The sequence below is a fragment of the Primulina eburnea genome, chromosome 17 (genome assembly GCF_022965805.1).
Source record: "Primulina eburnea isolate SZY01 chromosome 17, ASM2296580v1, whole genome shotgun sequence".
In the NCBI taxonomy this organism is placed as follows: domain Eukaryota; kingdom Viridiplantae; phylum Streptophyta; class Magnoliopsida; order Lamiales; family Gesneriaceae; genus Primulina; species Primulina eburnea.
In genome coordinates this window covers 21,757,230-21,778,549 of record NC_133117.1, presented here as the reverse complement: position 1 = coordinate 21,778,549, position 21,320 = coordinate 21,757,230, and positions in this window count along the sequence as shown.

The following is a 21,320-nucleotide window of genomic DNA, read 5'->3' as shown; positions in this document are numbered from 1 at the left end:
GGAATGACTCAGTTCTTCGCACAGTTCGCTGGGAACAATGCTGGAGTAGATACTGGAGCGAGGCAGCCTAGGCCAGAGGCGGTTATGGGAGATTCAGAATGATGGATCCAAAGGAGTTCTCGGGGACTACTGACCCGATGAATCTGAGGGATGGATTAAGTCCATCGAGGTGATATTCACATTTATGGAGCTGCAAGATGTAGACAGAGTCAGATGTGCCACCTTTCTGTTGACAGGGGACGCCAGAATTTGGTGGGAGAGCACGTATGTGTCAGTGAATTTGCAGACCCTTACCTGGGACGGTTTCAAGGAAGTGTTTTACTCCAATTACTTCACTGAGGAAGTATGTTCTCAACTGACTAGGGATTTTATGACTTTGCGACAAGGAGACAGTAGGGTAGCCAAATTTGTGAGTAAATTTGAGAGGGGTGTCACTTCGTGCCCCTAATTGCGAACGATGCCAAGGAAAAGTTGAGGCACTTCCTTGATGGATTACGGCCGATCTTGCATCGTGATGTTAGAATTGCAGGTCCTACTAATTATATTGTCGCCGTGTCGAGAGCCTTGGCGGCATAGCAGGACCTGAAAGACATCTAGAATGACAGCCAGGGCAAGATGCCCTATCAGGAGCCCCAACAATAACAGCAATTCAAGAGGCCTTTCCAGGGTCAGCAGGGAAATAGGCCGTTCCAAGAACCGCCTAAAGGCAAAGGCCCTATTCCAAAAGAGAAGGCTCCTCAGAAGCTTGGTGAGTATCCAGTGTGCCCGAAATGCAACCGCCAACATTTTGGGCAGTGTTTATGGGGCTTGGACAAATGATTCAAGTGTGGAGCCAGAGATCAAATGCTGAAGGACTGCCTACAATGGAGGCATCCAACTTAGGGGAGAGTGTTCGCCATGCATGCCAAGGAGGCGAAACCAGACACGACCCTACTGACTGGTAGCCTACTTAATTCAGCACATTATTTATTTTTTCTCATGCATGCTTCAAATTTTTCTTGGGGATATTAGTATGTTGTTTTCGTATTTTGGAGACTTTGGATAGAAATTTCCAACTATGCATGAGGCTAAGATTAGTATTTTTGGGTATAAGTTTATGTGTTGTGATAACTTCTTTCAGGAAATATCTTTATAAAGAGAGTAGCCACGAAGGCCTTGTTAGATTCCGGGGCCACTCACTTTTTTATCTCAGAGACATTCGCTAATTATTTGAATGTATAGTCCATTAGACTCGACATGAACTACTCCATGACTGACCCAACAGTGGAGGAGTTATCAGCTACTAGCATGGTCAGAGATATCAATCTTGAACTACAGGGCCACCTAGTTTTTGCCGATCTGTTTGTGTTGCCAATTCCAAAGTTTGATGTTATCTTGGGAATGGACTAGCTGATGAAGAATAGAGTTCTAATTGACTTTATGAAAAGATCGGTGTTAGTAAGATCGTTGGGCATGGAGCAATTTCTTTTTGAGCCAAACGGGTGGAGAATTTTCCCTCGCATGATCTCTTGCATGTAGGCCTAGAAACTTATACATAAGGGGTGTCAGGCATTCTTGGCCAGTATTATTTCAACACCTAACGCACCTACCCCATCGATATATGATGTACCAGTTGTCAGAGATTTTCCTGACCTTTTCCCAGACGACCTCACAGGCCTTCCACCAGAGAGAGAAGTGGAGTCGCCATTGACCTTGTGCCAGGCACCGTACCGTTTGGTTCCAGCAGAGATGTTAGAGCTCAAATAGAAAATTCAGGAGCTCCTAGACAAAGAATTCATCTGCCCTAGTTCTCACCATGGAGCACACCAGTATTCTTTGTAAAGAAGAAAGATGGAAGCATGAGGTTGTGTATCGATTACCGAGAATTGAACAAGGTAACGATCAAGAACAAATACCCGTTACCAAGGATCAAGTACTTATTCGATCAGTTTCAGGGAGCTATAGTGTTCTCTAAGATAGATCTACACTCTGGGTATAATCGACTGAAGATAAAGGATGCAGATGTTCACAAAATATCCTTTAGAATTAGATATAGGCACTACGAGTTCTTAGTGATGCCATTTGGACTCAAGAATTCTCCAGCGAGACCTAATGAATCGAGTATTTCAGCCCTAACTAGATCTGTTCGTCATAATATTCATAGACGACATTCTAATATACTAGAAGATCCATGAGGAGCATAGTCAGCATTTGGGTACAGTTTTACAGAGTCGCAAGTTGTTTGGAAAATTCAGTAAATGTGAATTCTAATTGGAGAAAGTAGCATTTTTGAGACATATTATATCTAGCAGTGGCATTGAGGTGGATCCAGCTAAAGTGACCTCAATAAGAGAATGGGTTGAGCCAAAGAACGCGTCAGAGATCCGTAGTTTCTTAGGCTTGGCATGCTACTACAGGAAATTTCTTCAGGGATTTTCCTCGATTGCACTGTCACTCACTTCATTGATTAAAAAAATGCTAAATTTATATGGAGTGTCAAAAGAGCTTCGATACTTTGAAGCAAGCTCTTATCTCAGCGCCAGTTTTAGCCATGCCATTAGGGCAAGATAATTTTGTGTTATACACCGACACTTCCAAGTTCATTTAGGCGCAGTATTGATGCAGCATGCTCGGGTTATAGCTTGTGCCTCCAGACAGTTGAAAGTACATGAGAAGAAGTACCTGACTCATGATCTCGAGTTAGCTGCCGTTGTCTTTGCGTTGAAGATATGGAAACATTATTTGTATGGCGAGAAATGCCAGATATTCACTTATCACAAGAGTCTCAAGTACTGCTTCACGTAGAAAGAACTGAACATGAGACAAAGACGGTGGTTAGAGTTAGTAAAAACTACGATTGTGAAATTAGCTACCACCTAGGGAAAGCTAATGTAAGGTCCGAGAATTTGATTACCGTAATCTGAAATGATTTGGGTATAATTATCGTAATCCGAGATTAATCTGAAATGATTTATTGATTAATCTAGACAATGATTGACAGGAACGGATTAGATTGGAAGAGATGGAAAAAGACGCGAAATATATGTGCGAGAGTGTGCATTCGCGCACATGCGCGATGAGATGCGCGAGTCATGCGCCGAAGGTCCAGAACCTCTCGCGCATATGCGCCGAGGTGGTGCGCGCATATGCGCGAGGGACAGTATGCGCATCCAGTAGGTCTCGCGCATATGCGCGACTTGAGTTCGCGCATATGCGCGAGCAGTCCAGTAGCCAAAGTAGAAATCCAGAAGAAGTGGCGCACATGCGCGACGGAGTGGCGCGCATAGGCGCGAGCCTGGCAGAAGGTGTGGCGCACATGCGCGGAAGAATAGCGCGCATATGCGCGAATGTTGGTGGCCGAGACCAGTAGGTCTCGCGCATATGCGCCGATGATGTCGCGCATATGCGCGAGACGTGGTGCACGCGGGATGCGCCACTTGCTTTTCATGCACGATTGTATATATATATCTATATACATACAAACGAAAAGTTCTTCAGAAACGAAGGAAACCGAGGCAAGAGGGAAAGAAAGGGTTCGACACATAGATTTGTGATTTACGAGAAATCCGTCCGTCTGATTTTGAATCCGACTGCGGTACTGTGTTCCTATCAACACAGGCTACAACTGGACGTAAGTTTTGTTACGTTTTGTTACGTTCTGAAATTATGGTATTGTCAGAATCTGTTATGATCCATATATGATGTTCTTGTCATGTTAGACATCGTATAATCGAAACCAGATTTAAAAACAGATACCATATGGAATTGTTATGATTTTCGGAGTTGATATGATATCAGAATTGAGTTGTTACTGAGTATAAGATATTAGAATTAATATCTGATTGATATGGCATTGTTAGGTATATAGATATTATACCGTTATGCCATCGATACTGAATTAGACTGAGTATTGAGCAGAGCAGATTTGATTGGAGTAATGTATTGATATTGTACCCTCGATATTGTTATTGTCAGATTGAGTTATTGACAGGCTTGGAATTCGAGACTTCGACAGAGGCAGAATAACAGAGTAAAAGGTATAAATTAATGTTGAGTTGGGATTGCACAACTCGAGTAAGGTTTGACTCGAGTCTCCCTAAATCACATACTTAGTTTATTACATTGATTCTTGTAATTGATGAGTTTGATGGGTATTGCCTATTGATTTATAGCCACTGCATGTATTGACTACTGAGTCGTTGAGTCATAGGTTGATTCGCCTAGTCACCGGCTGATTCGTCTGGTTATTGACTGATTCGTCTAGTTATTGGCTGATTCGCCTATCTATAGACTGATTCGTCTAATCATTGACTGATTCGTCAATTCTGCGGCTGAGTCGCCCAGACATTGCTGATTCGCATAATTCTTGACTGATTCGTCACTTCTGAGGCTGATTCGCCCAGACACTGGATATATGTATTATATCGATGCCGTTTAGGGATTGATTCATTCCTATCGACTGAGATTCGGTATAATTACTATTATTCAGACATCGGGATCCCTAGGATAGAGTTGAGTCGAGTCTGAGACGACGCGTCAGTTGGTCGAGTCTGAGACGACGTGTCGGTTGAGTTGAGTTTGATCTTACATGTTGATTTACAGTGTTTATATCATTCATGATTATTGAATGTTTGATATGGATTTATGTTTCTGATTTGGGACATGTTATGATTAATTCTAATACGCTTTCGTATATGCTTTTATATGACTGCATGTTTACATTATTTATACTGGGATATTCATATCTCACCGGAGTTATCCGGCTGTTGTTTTGTTTTGTATGTGTGCATGACAACAGGTGGGACTGGATCAGGGTCAAGAAGAGGATGAGAGAAGATTAGATAGTGTGGAGATCCGGGCTTTGCAGCAACTTAGGATTCAGCTTTGATATATAGTTGAACCTAGTTTAATTGTGTAGATAACACAAGAATTATATGTTCATGTATAATATGTAATTTGAGTAAATTACATTACGTTTCCGCTTTGTATTTTTAAAAAAAAAAAAAAAAATTTAGACCCTGTTTTATAATTGATTAAATAGTCCCAGAAACTGATTAAGAACATGATTAGCGTCCGGGTCCCCACAACAGGTGGTATCAGAGCTACAGGTACTAGAACTGTAGATTCTTGAGATTGAGATAGAAGAGGATAGGGAGCGGGGTAGATTGAATTTTCTTTCCTTGCTTGTGATTGCTAGCATGTCGTACTGCTTTATATAATACATGTTACTTGATTTATCTGATTTGATTTGTAATATGTATTATTGGGAACAAATCTGAACCGATTCTCGATCAGCAGTAAGATGATCGGGAGGGAGATTGAATTGAAACAGATGTGTTGGATTGGGTCACTAATCCTTTTGAGTTTCAGATATGCCTCCTAGACGAATTCCAGAACAGGGTAGTACATCAAATCCTTCGATGGATGTAACACCGACTCCAATGGAAACCTTGCTGAAGAGGATTCAATCATTCAAACCACCCACTCTAAAAGGTACGGAGACATCAGTTGAGTGTGAGAGTTGGCTGAATGATATCGAAAAGCTGTTTGAATTGCTGGAGTATAGCGATGCGCGCCGAATTAAGTTGATTGGGAACCAGTTGCATGATGTTGCAAAGAGCTGGTGGAGTACGATGAAGAGGGCCTTGGAGCAGCGAGGTACGACTATTACTTGGGATGTATTTAAAACTGAATTTTATCAGAGATTTTTCCCAGTGTCGTACAGGAAAGACAAGGGGGCAGAGTTTGCCAATTTGAAACAGGGTCAGCTGAACATTGAAGAATACGTGACCAAGTTCTCTACCTTGTTGAAGTTTGCTCCTCATGTGTCTGAAAATGACGAAGCCGTTGCTGATCAGTTCATCAATGGCTTGAATCCCGACATATTTACATTGGTGAACACAGGGCGACCAAATAACTTTGCTAATGCCATGAATAGAGCAAAGGGCGCTGAAGCAGGCCTGATAAGGCAGAGAGGAGCTGCATTTGTTTCTCAAGAGTGGAGACCACCGCAACCACCTCCCAGATTGTTTCTCAAGAGTGGAGACCACCGCAACCACCTCCCAGATTTGAGAGTGATAGTAGTGGTGGAAAGAAAGATTTTCTGAAGGCTAGAGGAAAGCAGTTTAAGAAGTCTGGCGGCAGTTCTTCTAGCTCTAGTGGTTCTCAGCAGAGTTATACGGGTGTGTACTGCGGAAATTGTGGAGGGAGACATTCCACTGAGCAATGCCAAGGAGTACTTGGTAGCTGCCACTTCTGCAAGCAACAGGGACATTTTTCCAGAGTGTGTCCACAGAAAAATTCTCAAAGATTTCAAGGAACCGAATCATCTGGATCAGTAGCACAGTGGAGTAGACAATCAGCTGCTCACCATCTCAGTCACAGCAGAGGCCAGGAGGAAGCCAGACAGTTGGCCAGCCTCCTAGACAACAGGCCAGATTATTTGCTTTGACCGAGGAACAGGCTGAGGAAGCACCAGATGAGTGATGTTGCAGGTAACGATTCTTGATATAGTTATCCTGCTTTTGTATTGATAGATACATGTGCTTCACTTATATTTAGTTTTGAATGAATTACATTGAGTTATGCTTTGCCCGTTGAGTTTTATTTACTGTGGTGTATGCCCTTGCTTCGTTGGGGAAAGTTTGCATAGCAGTGAATTCTGTAAGATGATGTATACTACAGTAGAATGAGAAGGAGACTGAGTTAGAGCTTGTGGTAGCTGGTACTGTACTGGGGTTGTCTAATTTTGGGACTGCATTACTGATCTTGATATGCTGATTAAGTACAGAGCTACCCTAGATTAGTTTCAGAAGATGGTGAGAATCGGATCTGAGATGACCAATTAATGAATATTGTAAGATAAGGGTTCTAGATTGAGAGTTCCTTTGATATTCGTACTAGCTATGACTCGAGTATTACAGAAAGGAGTAGAGATAATCCTTATGTAATCAGTTAATTTACTGAAGTTGAGTCTATCAGTGGCTGATTTACCAATGATATGAAAGTTATTGATGTTTTTTCCCCGATAAGATTTCAGATTTGATTTCAGGCAGGGAGATTGATTTTAGCCTTGGTTGGATATCAAAAACAGTTGAAATGATGAATCCTGATTGAGACAGATGGCATTCAGGATATGTTATATCCAAGGATGATGTTTCTGTTGATTGTAGCAGAAATAAACCGTAATTAGTGGCCAAGGTGAATATCAGTGTCAGATACTTACGGTTGTATGAGGTTAACAGATCAGTATCGATAAGTGATGTTTTGGGAATCCGACTGAATATCGCTATTATTCTGATTTCGGGGTTGAATCAGATAGAAGACAGTGTTGGTGGAAACAAATGAAAGCTGATATTGCTGAATTTGTAGCCGAATGTCTGAATTGTCAATAGGTGAAAGCTGAGAGAAAGAAACCTAGAGGATTAGTACAGAGTTGGTATATCCCCGTAAGGAAATGAGATCACATTTCCATAGATTTGTAATGAAATTTCTGAGATCCTCCTGGAATTGTAATGCGATTTGGGTTGTGATTGACAGATTGACCAAATCCGCATGCTTTATTCAGTACAAAATGACGTACCGATATGACCAGATGACTGAGATTTATGTCAGCAGGGTAGTTAGAAGGCCTAGAGTACTAAGTCGTTTGTTTTAGACCACGATCCTTGGTCTATATTGCACTTCTGGCAGAGTTTGCAGCAGGCTCTAGGTATGAAGTGATATCTTAGTACCACATATCATCCATAGACCGATGGATAGTCTGAGTAGACGATCCAGATAATGGAGAATATGCTGAAAGTAGTAGTGCTTGTTTTTAGCACTAGCTGGCAAAATGCATTGCCACTTTGTTGGTTTTCGTATAACGCAGCTATCAGACAAGTATTGAAATGGCTTCTTTCGAAGCGTTGTAAGGAAAGACGTGTTGATTCCCTCTTTATTGAACTGATATCTCTGAGGTTCCTGAAATTGAACCTGATATGATCAGAAATATGACTGAAAGAGTGAAGCTGAGTCAGAAGAGAGTGCAGACATCTCTAAATGGATAGACCAAATAAGCCAACGTCGGACGATGACTGTTGGTATTTGAAGCCGAAGATTGAATATATCTTTGACTGAGATTTCAGAATGAATTAATTGAAATGAGTTTATGATTTAAACTCTGTACACATTTCTTCTGATATATCTGAATTGATTATTTGCGAGTTCGAGGACGAACTCAGATCTTAGAGGGGGAGAAATGTAAGGTCCGAGAATTTGATTACCGTAATCTGAAATGATTTGGGTATAATTATCGTAATCCGAGATTAATCTGAAATGATTTATTGATTAATCTAGACAATGATTGACAGGAACGGATTAGATTGGAAGAGATGGAAAAAGACGCGAAATATATGTGCGAGAGTGTGCATTCGCGCACATGCGCGATGAGATGCGCGAGTCATGCGCCGAAGGTCCAGAACCTCTCGCGCATATGCGCCGAGGTGGTGCGTGCATATGCGCGAGGGACAGTATGCGCATCCAGTAGGTCTCGCGCATATGCGCGACTTGAGTTCGCGCATATGCGCGAGCAGTCCAGTAGCCAAAGTAGAAATCCAGAAGAAGTGGCGCACATGCGCGACGGAGTGGCGCGCATAGGCGCGAGCCTGGCAGAAGGTGTGGCGCACATGCGCGGAAGAATAGCGCGCATATGCGCGAATGTTGGTGGCCGAGACCAGTAGGTCTCGCGCATATGCGTCGATGATGTCGCGCATATGCGCCAGACGTGGTGCACGCGGGATGCGCCACTTGCTTTTCATGCACGATTGTATATATATATCTATATACATACAAACGAAAAGTTCTTCAGAAACGAAGGAAACCGAGGCAAGAGGGAAAGAAAGGGTTCGACACATAGATTTGTGATTTACGAGAAATCCGTCCGTCTGATTTTGAATCCGACTGCGGTACTGTGTTCCTATCAACACAAGCTACAACTGGACGTAAGTTTTGTTACGTTTTGTTACGTTCTGAAATTATGGTATTGTCAGAATCTGTTATGATCCATATATGATGTTCTTGTCATGTTAGACATCGTATAATCGAAACCAGATTGAAAAACAGATACCGTATGGAATTGTTATGATTTTCGGAGTTGATATGATATCAGAATTGAGTTGTTACTGAGTATAAGATATTAGAATTAATATCTGATTGATATGGCATTGTTAGGTATATAGATATTATACCGTTATGCCATCGATACTGAATTAGACTGAGTATTGAGCAGAGCAGATTTGATTGGAGTAATGTATTGATATTGTACCCTCGATATTGTTATTGTTAGATTGAGTTATTGACAGGCTTGGAATTCGAGACTTCGACAGAGGCAGAATAACAGAGTAAAAGGTATAAATTAATGTTGAGTTGGGATTGCACAACTCGAGTAAGGTTTGACTCGAGTCTCCCTAAATCACATACTTAGTTTATTACATTGATTCTTGTAATTGATGAGATTGATGGGTATTGCCTATTGATTTATAGCCACTGCATGTATTGACTACTGAGTCGTTGAGTCATAGGTTGATTCGCCTAGTCACCGGCTGATTCGTCTGGTTATTGACTGATTCGTCTAGTTATTGGCTGATTCGCCTATCTATAGACTGATTCGTCTAATCATTGACTGATTCGTCAATTCTGCGGCTGAGTCGCCCAGACATTGCTGATTCGCATAATTCTTGACTGATTCGTCACTTCTGAGGCTGATTCGCCCAGACACTGGATATATGTATTATATCGATGCCGTTTAGGGATTGATTCATTCCTATCGACTGAGATTCGGTATAACTACTATTATTCAGACATCGGGATCCCTAGGATAGAGTTGAGTCGAGTCTGAGACGACGCGTCAGTTGGTCGAGTCTGAGACGACGTGTCGGTTGAGTTGAGTTTGATCTTACATGTTGATTTACAGTGTTTATATCATTCATGATTATTGAATGTTTGATATGGATTTATGTTTCTGATTTGGGACATGTTATGATTAATTCTAATACGCTTTCGTATATGCTTTTATATGACTGCATGTTTACATTATTTATACTGGGATATTCATATCTCACCGGAGTTATCCGGCTGTTGTTTTGTTTTGTATGTGTGCATGACAACAGGTGGGACTGGATCAGGGTCAAGAAGAGGATGAGAGAAGATTAGATAGTGTGGAGATCCGGGCTTTGCAGCAACTTAGGTTTCAGCTTTGATATATAGTTGAACCTAGTTTAATTGTGTAGATAACACAAGAATTATATGTTCATGTATAATATGTAATTTGAGTAAATTACATTACGTTTCCGCTTTGTATTTTAAAAAAAAAAAAAAAAAAAATTTAGACCCTGTTTTATAATTGATTAAATAGTCCCAGAAACTGATTAAGAACATGATTAGCGTCCGGGTCCCCACAGCTAATGTTGTGGTAGATGCTTTGAGCAGGAAGGTAGCAGTCGTAGCGCAGCTGTCAGCGCAGAGATCTCTTCAGTCAGAGATTCAGAGATTTGGCATATAAGTTTACCCATGTAATGCACATGGGCTGTTCTCGATTGGGCTTAAGTCCCCTCACGGTTATCCCATTACCCATTACTCATAGAACTTCTCCAGCCCAGGCACTGGAGCTTTTGCCTTCCCAGGATTAGAACCCAAGACCTCCTGGACTTATATAGATCTTGGCATCAATCCTGGGACCAGTTGAGCAGCTCAACTGGTCCCAGGATTGATGCCAAGATCTATATAAGTCCAGGAGGTCTTGGGTTTTAATCCTGGGAAGGCAAAAGCTCCAGGCTGATCAACTGGTACCAGGATTGATGCCAAGATCTATATAAGTCCAGGAGGTCTTGGGTTCTAATCCTGGGAAGGCAAAAGCTCCAGTGCCTGGGCTGGAGAAGTTCTATGAGTAATGGGTAATGGGATAACCGTGAAGGGACTTAAGCCCAATCGAGAACAGCCCATGTGCATTACATAAAAAACTTCCGCTGCTATATTTTTAAACATTGAACTTGATTCATCAGTTGATTTTATGAATGAGGTAATTTAAGTTCTTTAAAAAGAATTTTTTTTTATTTTCCTCAAAATTTTCAAGCAAGGATTTTCGGACCTTCACAACCCAAAGGGCAGAGCTCCCAAGTTTTCTAATCTGACAGACTGGTCTTCTTTGCTAGACCGAATCAATATAGGTCAGCCTTCCGATGAAAAGTTACAGAAATGGAGACTGGAGGATGAAGCCAAGGACAGTGTACTCTACACAGTGTTCGATGGTATTGTGAGGTACAGAGGAAGGATGTGGGTGCCTAGTGTTGATTCGATCAGGGAGGATATCTTGATAGGGTCACATAAATCTCTATATTCCATCCATCCAGGGGGTACCAAGATGTACAAGGACTTACAGATGTTGTACTGGTATCCAGGGATGAAGCAGAACATTCGTCGATTTATATCTGTGTAAAGCCCAAAAATCATTACGCGTAAAACCCATGTATTTATTTATTTGTTTGATTATTTAATTAATTTTAAAATGATTTTTAACGATGCATTATTTATTTATTTGTATTATTTTAAATTATTTATGTTTATGTGATGCACGTTAAAATGTTTTCTCGAGTTTCATGTTTCAGGCTATTATTCGACGCGAGATCGAGGAAAAGAATCGCCGACGATTTTGGAGATTTTAAAATGTGATATTTTATTATAAGTTAGGATTGGGGCATTTTAAATGATTTATTTAGTTTTTAGCATTTTAAAGTCTAATATATTTATTTAGTGATTTTAAAATTTTTAAAGTTTAGCAATTTTGTAATCTATTTTGCTAATTATGGGATTTTCTAAAAATAGTGGGGATTAACTTTTTAATTAACATTTTAATTCTTAAATAAGCAATTTGCCCATAATTAAACACACGCATGTTAACACACAAAACGCACGCACCCACACACGACACACACTTCATTTCATCTTTTTTAGAGTAAAAGTTAGGGTTCTAGAGAGCCATCAGTAGCCGCCCCTTCCTCTGCATTTTTCCAGCAATTTTCGTCCACTTTTCTTCAAGAAAATTGTGCCACGTTCGTCCCGGATCAACCCTCGCATCTTTTCCGCTTCGGTGTCGTCGTTTCAAGAAATTTAAATATCAAAAGGCATAAATATTCTTTTGTTTATGCATCTATCTCGTTATGTTACATTTTCTTATGATTATTGTGTGTAAAATTTCATGTATGTTGTGAAAAGTTTGAGAAAAAATTGGTTAGATCGATTTTGAAATGATTTTAGATCTGGAAGCCCGAATTCTACTGTAATTTTGATTTCTGAAAAAATTCGGTCGACTTTTTGGGAAAGCTTTAAACATATAAAACGTTGAAATTTTTGATACCTTTGATTTTACAGTAAATTCGTAATTTTTGGACATGACATGAGTGAGTTATGATCATTTTTGTGGGACTGCTCAAACTGTAATTTTCAGAAAATGTGTTCTTGACGTGTTCTTGAAGTTTTTTGTTGCAAGCTTCGTTAGGAACCGTTGGGTGATCGCTTCTGCGTTTAAGTATTGTTTGTATGATGTCGGGAAGATTTTTGGTGCTTCATTTCGGGTCAATAGGAACTTGTTTGCATTAGAAGTCGTAGGAAGTATTTTGGTGTCAAAATGTCGTGTTCACGGTTTGTTGGAAACTGAATTTCGGTTGTTTGACCAACTAAGTGCTTAAATCGATTGGAAACTGATCAGTTGCTACATTCAGTTGTGAGCTTACCAGCCACTGCTTCAGCTGTACATGGCGGCGGCACAACCCTATACATGACCCTTGCTCTGATACCAACTGAAATGTCTACTAATTCAAAATGCTGCTAATTTCTTTTTTTTTAAAGCTTACATTTTCGAAAGTAAACCCTTGAATAGTTTGCATGCATGCAGTCCTACTAAAGATACCATTTAAAAATAAACACAAGTATTTGCCAAAAAGAATATAACGAAAACACAAAGAAATAAAAATCCTAACATCCATCCGTGAAATAAATCAGCGTATGCAGAAAAAAAGTACTAGTATCCTCTCAATCTCTTAAAAAGAATAATGTAGGGCCCAAAAATCATCACACGTAAATCCCATGCAATTATTTAATAGTTAAATCATTTATTTAATTTTAAATTGATTTTTAGTGAAGCATGATTTATTTAAATTACATTATTTTAATGTTTATGTGATGTACGTTAAAATATTTTCTTGAGTTTCATCTTTCAGGCGATTATTCGATGCAGGATCAAGGAGAAGAGACTGGGATGATTTTTGGTAATTTTAAAACGTGGTAATTTATTTTGAGCTAGGATTGGGGCATTTTTAAATGATTTATAAGTTTTTAGCATTTTTAAAGTCTAATTGATTTATTTAGTAATTTTAAGATTTTAAAACTTTTAAAGTCTAGCACATGTACATTTTATTTTTTTTTATTAAGGGTTTTATTTTAATATTAGAGGAAAGTTAGCATTTTTAATGAATTGTTAATGATTTGATTAATCCAAATTTATCCCCTAATTTCTATCAAACACACGTACGCACACACATTTATACACATACACCACACGACCAAAACACACATACGCATAATTCATTCAGTTTTATTTTATTTTGAGAAGAGAAACCTAGGGTTCTAAGAGAGAGTGAGAAGCCGCCCCTTTCCCCTTCATTCTACAGCAAGTTTTCGTCGATTTTGTTTCAAGTAAATAGAGCCACAATCGTTCCGGATCTAGCCTCGCTCCGTTTCCGCTTCGGTATCGCCGTATCGTGAGTTTTTCATATTAAAGGCATGTGTATTCTATTTTTCATGCGTCGATCTCGTCATATTATGCGTTGTGTTGTTTATTATGCATAAAAATCTATGTGTGATGTGCAAAGTTTGAGCAGTTTGGATCGATTTTTGAAACGTTTTTAGATCTAAAACTCGTAATTTGGTGTCATTTGAAATACTGCGATTGTTTGGTCGAGTTTCTGGGAAAACTTTAGACTTATGAAACGTAGAACTTTTTGATACCTTCAATTTGACAGTAAATTCGAAATATTTGGATAAGAAATAAGTGAGTTATGATCTTTTTTGTGGGACTGCTCAAGCTGCGACTTTTATGAAAATGTGTTCTTGACATGTTCTTGAAGTTATTTGTTTCAGGCTTCTTTGAGCATCACCGGGCTTGTGCTACTGCATGTAGATATGTTATGGGATGTATTTAGGTGTTATTTGGTGGTTCGTTTGGGTCGGGATTGGCTTGGGATGTAATAGAAGTCGTAGGGAGTGAAACGATGTCGAATTACGGGTTATTGTTGTATTGAAGTTGCTTGTCGATGATTAGGGATGTTTGGGATGTTTGTACGGGTTTGAATCAATGTAATAACATCCTAAGATGAGTCTTGAGGTGTTGGTTCATCGTCTTTAGGCTTGGATTGGAAGGATGAATCAACAAGTTAGTGAATTTTCGTAAATTTTCAATTACAGAGGCCACCCGGACCCCGACACGGAGTCCATGTCTTTTTTCCTTTGAAAATTCGAAATTCCAGTGCCTACCTGGACCCCTACACGGGGTCCGTGTACGCCCTTTTAAAATAAAAAAATTAATTTTTTTATATTGAATATAAAGCATGGGATTTGTTTTGTGGGTACGAATATAAAATATAGGATTTGATTTGGGGTTCTATGTCATGGTTTAGTACGATGATTAAATGAGGTCAAGTCCCGAGTGATTTAGAATGTCATAAGCTATTTATTTACTTCGGTGGCAAGCCCGAATACCTACGTCTAAGATATGAAAGATAAGTGTTTGAACTCATGTTAGTATGTGCAGCAATTGCCCCAAGCGAAATCCAATGAATCCCTCAACGCCAAGTAAGTATGTTCGACGTGCAAAGAAAATACTTTTAAGTTTTTGAGGTATGCTAAATGTCCTGTGACCAAATTATGTATGAGATTAGAAAGCGGTAAAGTATGACCAGGGACCAATCCACCCCATTAAATTATGGACGGGTTTAGATCAGGATTGGAAAGCGGTAAAGTATGACCAGGGACCAATCCACCCCGTTAAATCATGAATGGGGATCTTAGATATGTGACAGTGGATCTTCCCTGTAAGCCCAATACTGTGGTTTAGTCTGATCAGGCGTATTTATGTATGTGGCACTTTCTTTGAAACATGCCTCTACGCAAAATGGTGATCTGTATTCTCATGTATGTACGATGCAAGCATGTTTATGAAAAGTTTTACGTTTATGGCACGTCTATATATGTACGTATGTAAGTTCAAGTTTAAGTGCAAGTTCAAGTTCATGTATGTACGCTGTATTTTAAAGTTTCATGATGTTTTATTACGTATTACTTGCTACTTCCAGTTTATACGTGTTGAGTCTTTAGACTCAATAGACTTGATCGATGCAGGTGAGGATGCATTTGATGAGACGAGGGGTGAGGACCAGTGAGCTGGCTAGGACTGAGCGGGAGGCTAAACCCGAGGACCGCCATGTTTTAAGTTTTATGAATGTTTAAAAATACTTTGAGTTCTGTTGTCGGTTATGAGATTTTAAGCAAATATTTTGGTAAACTGTACTTTGAGATCTTTTGTACAATGGTTGTGGGATGAACAGTTTACTTTATCAAAATTGTGAAGGTTAACTTCTTATTAAGAAAATTTTTAATTTTTCCGCAAATTTTAAATAGTTTAAAAGTACGTTACGTTACAGTTCGTATCAGAGCGGTGTTCTTGTAAAAGGTGACGCCTACTGCGAATTGCGAGAAGATCACGAAATCACACCTCAAGTTTGTAAGTTTTCATGTTTTAAACTATGTTATGTAGTAAGTATCGAGTCATGGTTTCAGTATGTTCATGTTTGAATTCAAATTACGTGCATCTTATGATATTATTATTAAGTTCATGCATGGGGGTTTATGTGTTGAGTAAATTATTGGAACAGTATGCCTCCTAGACGCTTGATTAACCGGGAAGCAAGAGAGGAGGATAGGGAGACTCACGATGAGGGGAGAGACGCTCCTCCTCCACCCCCAGATATGCAAGCGCAGATGCTTGCAGTGAAAGCGGACCGGTTACGGTGGCCGGAAGCGCAACGGAAGTCAAAAATTTTACATTTTCAAGCAAGAATTTCGGCCACCATGGATTTGTTGTGCAATATTTACAAAAACACCATACATAGGATGTAAGAAGGATTTTACCTATAAAACTCTTGAGGTTGATGTTTGGCTCTAACTTTGTTGTAAACAACAAAGCTCTTCTAAGATGAAGATCTACAAGCTTTCCTTCCTCCAAAATTAAGCCCACCACTAGCAATGTAAATCCCTTCTTGTTTTGCACTAGAAAAACAAGAAGATTTTTCAAGGAGAAGACTTTTATTCTCCAACACTTGAAGAACAAAAGAGAGAAAAATTTTTGAGAGAAAATTGGAGAAAGATTTCGGCCAAAGGGAAGAATTGGAGTGGGGGGAGACTAGCCTTGGTTGTTGAAAAAGTAGAATCACTTTTTTTTTGCATGCCATGCTTTGAAAACACCAAAAGTAGTCTCCCAACCCTTCACCTCCCATGCATGCATATTATATGGTTTTTAATCAAATTAAAAACCTTGGACTAAATTTAATTATCTCAAACATATTTGAGACTAATTAAACATTACTTGAATTTACCCAAGTCCCACTAGTTAAATAATTATTTTAATTGAGCTCTACAAGACTCAATATTATTTAATTAATTCAACACTTGAATTAATTTAATTATTTGGACTCTACTAGGTCCACTAGTGTCTAATTAATTCAACACTTGAATTAATTTAATTTAGTCCATAATAATGTTTATGAAAATCACAATTTTCAAAAACATTATTCACTTGGCCAAATTTTAATTTTAGGAACACTTCCATAAATTAAAATTTATATTTCTCTCATAGAAGTCATACTTCTATTTTTCCTTACGCCTATAAACTCATTTATAAGCCGTTCAACCCATTGAACTATTTTACTTCTCATCGGGATTTAGAAAGCTAGTACTTGTGTGGCCCTCAATGGTTCATTGATACAACTAGCCGTGGGTTCACATCTCCATGTGATTCGGACTAAACATGTCCTTATTCGAGCATACCCCAATTGCTCCATTCTTACTTATCAACTCCTTGATAATAAGAACGTCAGAACTCAAGTCTGATAGTACCCAACCAATCACGTTAAACGCCTAGCAGCATAGCTTACGTGATTCCCTAGGTATCACATGATAGTGTGTAATGCCCAAGAATTAATCACTGTAATTAACGATGATTGATTTATCATTTCATGTGATTATGACGGGATTAATCGGGACACCAAGAAACGTATTCAGAAACGAAATTATGGAAAATATGAGCATGCAAGACCGCACCCGCGGTAAGGGGAGGACCGCACCCGCGGTGGTGCTACTAGAATTTGGAAGGATCGATACAGTAGGGTGACCGCACCCGCGGTGCTAACGCGACCGCACCCGCGGTGTTGCGTGTCTTGCGGAAAATGAACCACTTGTCTTGTTGCATGCGCGAAGTGTATAGATATATATAGATGCATGCAAAGCTTTCCTCAGAAACGAATAATCGAGAAAAGGGGCAAGAGAGGTTCCGAAAATCCTTACGCCTTTTGCGAGAAATCCATCCGTCTGATTTAGAATCCGACTTCGGTATTGAGTTCCTGGCAACGTAGGCTACAACTGGACGTAAGTTTTACTACGTTTTGACATGTTTTAGAATTATGATATTGTCAGAATTGAATGGAATTCATATATGATGTTCTTGACATATTAGACATCGTAGAATCGAAGTCAGATTAAGAAACGGACTGATTATGAAATTGTTATGAATTTTCTGGGGTATAGTGATTTATACCGGACAGATTTGAATTGTGACTGGATTACGGATTGTATTGGATATGAGTTATGGATTGTAACTATTATCTGTTGAATTGGTATTGACGGGGATATTGAAATTGTACCGTTATACCGTTGATTTGAATTAAATCCAGATTCATCAGATTGTTATTGAGTTGAAAGGTATATTGATATGAGATTATTGATATTGTCATTGTCAGACAGACTGTGACCTCAGGACTTCGACTGAGCCAGAAACCGACGAAAGAAAGGTATAAGTCAATGTGGTATTGGGAGATCGACTTGAGTCGGATTAGACTTGAGTTTCCCTAAATCACATACTTTACTTCATTGCATTGATATTTGTATTGATTTGACTGATGTACTTGTTCCCTTGACTATAGATAGCAGGTATCAGATGAGTTATCTTGTGACAGAAGTTCCTGATAGTGGTGGAATTGCCACGGGAACATTGCACGATGTCTCAAGATAATGATATTAGCGATAGAGCTACAGTCCATGACTGATAGGTCAGGACACCAGATGTTTGGTCATATCGAGTAATAGGAATGAGAATTCTTCTGTTACGGAATTCGATATAGGAACACCATATTTGGTTATATTAAGTAATAGGAACGGAGTTCCTTCTATTACGGAATTCGATATAGGAACACCACATTTGGAAACCGGGATCCCTAGACTAGGATTGAGTCTAGTCTGAATTGTAGAATTGTAATGATGTTTCAGATTTGGATACATATTACTGTTACCTGATTACATGCTTTATATTTGTTTATATGATTGCATGTTTCGTTGATTTATACTGGGATTTATTCTCACCGGAGTTATCCGGCTGTTGTCTTGTCTGTATGTGTACATGACAACAGGTGGGACAGGATCAGGGTCCAGGAGATGAGGAGAGATCGTGATTAGAGTGGAGGCTCCGGACTTGGATTAGAGATAGGGTTGAACACTTGACATTAGTTGTTAAACCTTAGTTTATTTTGAATGCATGCAGTACAGGACTTGTATTGTATTTTATACTGATATGTATATGAGTTTGATGTCACTACGTTCCGCATTTAAAAAAAAAATTTAGACCCTGTTTTAATTGATTAATTAGTCCCAATTATGATTAAGAACTTGATTAGCGTCCGGGTCCCCACATAGTGCCTGCAAGAACCATTCAATTATGGTTAGCGTACAGTACGGTCCCTTCAACTGATATAGCCCGACCGATTCGACAACTATTGGTTTATCGAGAGTTGTCAATGAATCGATACTATGTGTCATGTTGTGGTTGCATCGATGGTGTAATTTATGAAACTCCTTTCATAATTACCACCATACTTTGATCAGAGATTTCAACCCACACATACATGAAAAACACATAGGATATTCATACCCGTAGGTAAGCGGTGAATCCCCGGCTACAATGCATCGACTCCTATATGTTTCGCCGTAACACCCAACCTTGCCACCTGATGACCCCACAAGAGTCGGTAAACAAGTCAAAGTGAAACGCTAGCACATAGAGTCTCAATGTTGTCCCGGGTCATAAGGACTAATGGTGTACAACCATAAACTAGGACTTTTCCACTCGATAAGTGAGAACCACTTGGAAAGTCCTTTATGGAGGGTTGTTCAGTGCACTCTACAAGGAGCACCTATCTGCATGCTCGGACATCACAATGTCCCCTACCAATGAAACATGGTACTCACGTCGCAGATACTAGTCTCTAACTCGAGCGGCCTTTATCCTTCTTAGTGGCGGCTGAATCGACTAGGAACCTGTTTAGAATATACAGTATTCCAAATATGAGTTTCATGATACTCATCATATGAGCATCTCATATTCTTTCTACTATATGTATATTCAAGGACTTTATCTATGCAACTAGCATGGGTATAAAGATAAAGATGCGCCAAATTAATAAATTCAAATATTATTAAAATAAAGATCGTTTATACAAAGAGTTTCATCGTGAACAGTCGGCCAACACTTGGCTCGACGTGCACCTACTCTAACAATCTCCTACTTGCTCTAGAGCCAACTACCCATATACTTCAGACCCAATGATTCGCGATGCTTCTCGAATGATGGTCCTGGTAAAGGCTTAGTTAGTGGATCAGCAACATTATCTGCGGAGCCGACTTTGTCAATCGTGACATCTCCTCTTTCCACGATCTCTCTGAGGATGTGGTACTTTTGTCAATACGTGTTTGGACTTCTGATGAGACCTTGGCTCCTTCGCCTAAGCTATGGCTCCCGTGTTGTCACACATCACCGGGATAGAAGCAACTCCATTAGGAATGACGCCCAACTCTTGGACGAAATTCCTAATCCAAACAGCCTCCTTTGCTGCAGCCGATGCAGCAATGTATTCTGCCTCAGTGGTGGAATCCGCAGTACTGTCTTGCTTGGAACTCTTCCAAGAGACAACACCACCATTGAGCATGAATATGAATTCGGAGGTTGACTTCGAGTCATCAACATCGCTTTGGAAGCTAGAGTCGGTATAGCCTTCCAATTTCAGTTCTCCACCCCCATAGACCAAGAACAACTTATTGGTCCTTCTCAAATACTTGAGGATGTCTTTCACAGCTTTCCAGTGTGGAAGACCAGGGTTGGATTGATATCTACTCACTACACTTAGTGAAAAAGCCACGTCAGGACGTGTAGATATCATCCCATACATGATGCTACCAATAGCCGAAGCATACGGAATTCGTGTCATCGCCGCTATCTCTGCATCAGTCTTGGGAGACATAGACTTGGATAGGGACATGCCATGACACATTGGTAGATGTCCTCTCTTGGACTCATCCATCGAGAACCGCTTCACGATGGTATCAATGTATGTGGACTGGGTGAGACCAAGCAATCTTTTTGATCTATCTCTATAGATCTGTATTCCCAATACAAAAGATGCTTCACCCAAGTCCTGCATCGAGAACTTACTTGCTAACCATATCTTAGTTGATTGCATCATTCCTACATCATTCCCAATGAGTAGAATGTCATCAACATAAAGAACAAGGAATGTCACAGCACTCCCATTGACGTTCTTATACACACAGGGTTCCTCAGGATTCCTAGTAAAACCAAACTCTTTGATTGTACTATCGAATTTGAGGTTCCAACTCCTAGATGCCTGCTTAAGACCATAAATAGATCTTTGAAGTTTGCATATCATATGCTCACTTCCGATAGATGTAAACCCTTCAGGTTGAGACATGTAAATCTCTTCCTTAATATCCCCATTAAGGAAGGCAGTCTTGACATCGATCTGCCATATCTCATAGTCATACCATGTGTAAGGCCCGAGATTATATCATTTTAATCCGAGATTATTTAATTTACGAATTTTGGAATGAGGAATTAATTCCACGATTTTTGTAATTAAGTTGGATTGAAATTGAATTAAAAAGAGTTATTGGGGCCGAATTGCAATTAGTGT